This window comes from Phocoena sinus, chromosome 15, assembly GCF_008692025.1.
Source record: "Phocoena sinus isolate mPhoSin1 chromosome 15, mPhoSin1.pri, whole genome shotgun sequence".
Classification (NCBI taxonomy): Eukaryota; Metazoa; Chordata; class Mammalia; order Artiodactyla; family Phocoenidae; genus Phocoena; species Phocoena sinus.
Genome location: NC_045777.1, coordinates 69,001,703 through 69,007,196, shown reverse-complemented (window position 1 = coordinate 69,007,196; position 5,494 = coordinate 69,001,703). Strand labels below are relative to the sequence as shown.

The 5,494-nt window shown below is 42.2% G+C and overlaps 1 non-coding gene across 1 annotated transcript; it reads left to right on the top strand.

Annotated features, from left to right (window-relative positions):
• Positions 1 to 1,417: 1,417 nt before the first annotated feature.
• TRNAG-CCC lies at positions 1,418 to 1,490 on the top strand. Its single transcript has one exon. It is a non-coding gene; the product is annotated as a tRNA-Gly (tRNA).
• The last annotated feature ends 4,004 nt before the right edge of the window (positions 1,491 to 5,494 follow it).

Here is a 5,494-nt window from a genome sequence, read left to right as displayed (position 1 = left end):
TCTCTCGACAGCCTTTAATAAAAACGGCCACTCCCTTCCTGAAACCCCTATTTTCCTTGGCTTCCATGACATCACACTCAAGTGGTTTTCCTTCTACTTTGGTGACTTCTACTTAGTCTTCTATGCTAGATTCTTCTATTAGTTAGCTAGCTGCTGTAACAAAATACCACAAACTGAGTGGCACAGCAGGTGTCAGCAGAGCCACATTCCCTCTGAAGGCTCTGTTCCAGGCCTCTCTCCTAGCTTCCAGCATAACTCCAATCTTCATGTGGACTTCTTGCAGTGTGTGTGTCTGTTTTCAAAGTTCCCCTTTTTAGGAGGACACCAGTCATAATGGACTAGGGGCCTACCCTAGTCCAGTATGATGTCATCTTAACCTAACTAATTACATCTTCAATGACCCTATTTCCAAATAAGGTCACATTCTGAGGTACTGGGGGTTATGTCTTCAACATATGAATTTCGGGGGGACATAATTCAACCCATGAAAATTCTCCTCCTCCACGGTCTGCTAAATGATGGCATGCTCTAGGGCATGGGCCTACCTTCTCTTCCCTTCTGTACTTATACTCTTTTCCTATATGTTCTCATCAAGTCTGATGGCTTTTAATATATGATAATGACCTCCAGGTTTATAGCTCCACCCATGGCCTCCCCCTTGAGGTATACCCACCTGTCTACTTGACACATATCTAATAGAGATCTCAAAATTATCGCATCCAAATCAGAAATAATCTTTTTCCCACCACCACTCCACTCCAAAAAACAGGTTGCTACCAGTTCTCCCCACATCAAAAACTGTAGTGCCATCAACCCAAATACCCTCAAACAAAAAATCTAGGAGCCATCCTCAATTCCTCTCTTTCTCTTATGCTCCATAACCAAGCTATTCCAAGTCCTGACAGTTCTACATTCAAAACATATGGAACACATCCATTTCTCTCCACCTGTGTTGTCACTCCTAAGTCCAAGTCACCATTACCTTTTGCCAGAACTAAATCCAGAGGCCCATATCTGGCCACACTTCCTTCATTCTTGCCTCGCTCCAATTCACTCTCAACATCATCCAGGGTGATTTTGTTAAAGTGTACATCAGATCTTGTCGCTCACTCGTTTAAAATCCTTAAATGTCCACTTTGAGAATCAATTACCGTGGCCTGCTAGGCTCTCGCGACATGGTCTGGCCCCTGCCCAGCACTGCATTTCACTCTGGTCCCATCCCTTCCCTTGCTCACTATGCTCCAGCCACACTGGTCTCCTGTCAGTTTTTAGAACACTCCACACTTTCCTGCCTTCGATGGCAAGGTCTTCATTCTCTTGCTATTTCCCCTTCCAGAAATGCTCTTCTACAAGCTGCACATCTATGGTTCCATCTCACCCTTCAGACTCCAGCTCAAAAATCAAACCCTAGGGGACTTCCCTGGTGGTCCAGCGGTTAGGACTCTGCGCTCCCAACGCAGGGGGCCCAGGTTCATTCCCTGGTCAGGGAACTAGATCCCACATGCCGCAACTAAAAGAGGCGGCGCAGCCAAATAAATAAACATTAAAAAAAAAAAAAAAAAAAAATCAAACCCTAGAGAAACGTTTCATTGATCAGCCTTTCTAAAGTAACCTCTGCCTAGTTACAGTCTGTCCCATCATCCTATTTATTTTCTTCTTAGTATTTATAACAACCTGATATTATCTTGTTTACTTATATGTTTCCTTGTATGTTATTTTTCTCCTTCTCCAATCTCCATCTAGAATGTAAGCTCCTTAAGGGCAAGACTCATGTATGTCTTTCACCACTGTGTCCAGTATTCAACACTTTACCTGAAACATAATTAGCTTCTATATGTGCTTAATGGATGGGTGGATGAATAGAAAAATTAATAGACCCTAGAAATCATCTTACTCAAGTTGCTGTATGCTGGGTACTCTCTCAGCATCCTCTTTCCATAGTGGATCTAGCCCAGGAGTCTATAAGGGAGAGAACTCTCCCAAAGATACAGAGATGCCCTCACCTTCCTACAGAAATGGGCACACTTTCTATTGCCTTCATCATTAAGTCCAAATTCTCTCCAGCACGCATGCACAACTTCATCTTCCACCACTGCCTTCCCCCGTGCTAAGTTCACGGTACACTCAACTTCATACCATTACGTGAAAATACCAGTCATGCTCATGACCTTGCCTCTCTTTGGAATGCCTCTCTATCCCCCTCCTGCTAAACATCACTCAGCTTCCCTCTATAAAGCTTTGTCTGGTAGCCAAAGAGGTTATACTCTGTACTATCACAGGCCTCATGCATCCCTCCACCACCACATTTATTCTAATATATGATAATTCTATGACTAATTTTCCCCATTTTACTGTTAATACTTTGAGTAAAAGGGTTATGTCTTATGTCTCTGTCTATCCCACTAGTGCCTAGCATGGTGCCTTAGAGAGAGATACAGAAAAAAAGTGTTGACTATTATATATGCATATTAAGAAATAATTTTTTAAGAGAATTTTTCATTATTGTATTGCTCAATGGGGTGAAAAGAACTGGAACATATTAATGGTTGTTATTCTGTCAACTATCTGACCACCATTAGTGAACCAGTGGAAGAGGCAATTTTTAATTTATGAAATGGAAATTTATTTCAATTAGTTATAATGGGGTTAAGAAATCACATTTGAAAATATTTATACTATGTCTGAAATAGACACACTAATACACACATACTCAACCTTTTCCCTTTTCACTCTCAGCTTGGATTTTTTTTTAACAGAGCATAAGCACTGACAGCACTTCTTGGAACTGCTTAATGTATATTTAATGTTCACTTTTATGGTAACCCTACATTAAATCCCATTGGCCAAAAGCAAGTTATAGCTCTTCTGGTTGCTGGCCAAAGGCTGGTGGATCAGCACCATGGACAGAGGGAAATGGTGCCAAAGGTCAACCTAAGGCTACTTGTAAAATAACAGCTGTGACAGCAGATGTACTACCAACGAGAGACTGGTGTGAATGTTCCCCTGGGGATCATGGGAAGAGCGTGACATCAGGGTTGGGGTCAACTCAGAGGATGGGGTCTTAAGAAAACAACCACTCCTCCAAGATGTCTCTGAGTAGCATGATCTGCTTCATTTATTGACCCATATCGATTTCAACAATTTTTCAACCATTTGCTCTTCTGTTCCCAAGGTGCCAACATTTCCAAGCTGAAGTAAACATAAATACCTAACTAGAAACTCTGAAGGACATTTGTTCTTTTTACCTGTCCAGCATCTATGACCCTTTTTTTCCTTTGCAAACCACCTTTCAAACAAATAAACTGTTCTTAAAAGATGACACTAAGGAATTGTTCATGCTATGGGGAAGCGTTTGTGATTATATTGAAGTTATGTTTAAGATGGGAGCCCCTGTCTTTTAGCAGTACATTCTGACAGCTACAAATGAAATAATATGATGTCTGGGATTTGTTTCAAAATAATCCAGGATCAGGGGAGTAGATAGAGATAAAGGAAGACAAGTTTGGCCATAAATTGCTAATTGTTAAAGCTGGAGCATGAGAACACAAGAGTTAATTCTCTCTACTCTTTTATATGTTTGAAAATTTCTATTAAACATATACATATACATGTGTGTGCATGTAACACTGAGAGGCCACAAAAAAATAAAAATAACAATGATTCCTGAAGAATGTATAATCCTGCACCTAAGAGATAATGCAGAGCAAGCTTTAATACCCTCTACTCCAAGAGGAGCTTTAAGGAGACTAAGCTATAACTGTCCCCTGCAGACTTGAGATTTCTGTCTCGCTCAAGATCATATGATGGACTAGGGAGTTCAGATGTCTAGGGATGTTCACTTTATTCTGGAGCAAGATGTCTCAGGAGAGTAGTTTCTAAGAAATGAAACCTCTCATGCACCTCCCCTGACAAGAGGCAGCTGGGGGCAGCTTGCAGTTGCAGGGGCTGAGGCTGAGGCTGAGTGTAGGGAACGGGTCCCTGGTTGTGATGATGGGCCCACGGTCAACACCTAAAGTCTGGGGTCAGAACTAAAACAACAACAAAGCATTCTTTAAACATAAGATGGGCTAGATAAGTAGAGGGAGTCGAGATATGATGCCAAGTACATAGGGAGAGGAGCTAAAACATGAAGAGGGTGGACAGGTACAAAAGGAAGACATACCTAAATATTTCCTGGATTGGGGGAGGGGGTTGGGGGGCTTTTCATGTAGTACCCACATCAGAAGCCAACACAAGACACTGGTGGATAAAATAAGAAAGTGAATGTAAATTTGCTTCAAAATCTGTGGAACTGTGCACATATGGCAAGAATTACTCAGAGCTTATGGACAGCAGATGAGGTTGAGTGCCTACTATGTGCAAGGCATTGCTCTAAGCACCTGGCACACAACAGTTAAGTAAATAAATAAAGTGCTGCTTCATTGAGCTAACAGAGAGATAGATAAATGTATTTGCCAATTATTTAAAAGTGTGATAATTTCACCTGGCTTTTTCCTTTAGAGAGAAAAGATGGCCTCCAGCTAGAAAAGATGGCCTCCAGCTCAATGCAATCCCCACTATTCCCCATTCCCTACTGTCTTTTTTAAAAAAATAAATTTATTTATTTTTGTCTGCATTGGGTCTTCGTTGCTGCGCGAGGCCTTTCTCTAGTTGTGGCGAGAGGGGGGGCTACTCTTCGTTGTGGTGCGTGGGCTTCTCATTGCCTCTAGAGCTCAGGCTCAGTAATAGTGGCGCACGGGCTTAGTTGCTCTGCGGCATGTGGGATCTTCCCGGACCAGGGCTCGAATCCGTGTCCCCTGCATTATTAGCAGGTGGATTCTTAACCCCTGCACCACCAGGGAAGCCCTCCCTACTGTCTTATACTCTACTTCACTCAATTATGTTGTTTGCCTGAGCCCTGCAGCCTTTCGAGTTTGTGACCCCTGCCCGTCCCTGAGGTGCTTGTGACACTTGCCTCTCCTAAAAACACCAAATGGCTCAAGGAGCATATAAAAGACCCTGTTCTTAGCCGACTCAGAATCGTGGGTTGCCACTTAGTCTAAAGTAACCTTGGGCAGATACATCACCTCACTGAGCTGTCGATGTCCTTAACTCTAAAACGGATGTAATCTTACCTGTTTTATAGGATTTCTGTGAGGATTAGACCTTGCCTAGTCAGCTCTTACTCCTCCTTTGGATCTCATCCCTAGCTTTACCTCTTCAAAGAAACTTTCCCAGACCTCCTAAGTCAACTCCCTCTAATATACACAGATTCTAAGCATCATGTACTCGCCGGCAGTACCTGCCGCAGTTACAACTGTACGCTAGTTTGTAGATTATTTGATTAACACGTGCCTCTCTCACCAGACTGAAAGCTCAAAAGTGGCAAAGGATGCTGTGTTTTTTGTTTGTTTTGTTTTTCTCACCACCTATCACCATGTCTAGCAAAAAAAAAAAAAAAAGTGACCAAAGAAATGAAATAAAGGAAAGTAAGCTTGTAGACAGCTGTGTAAAG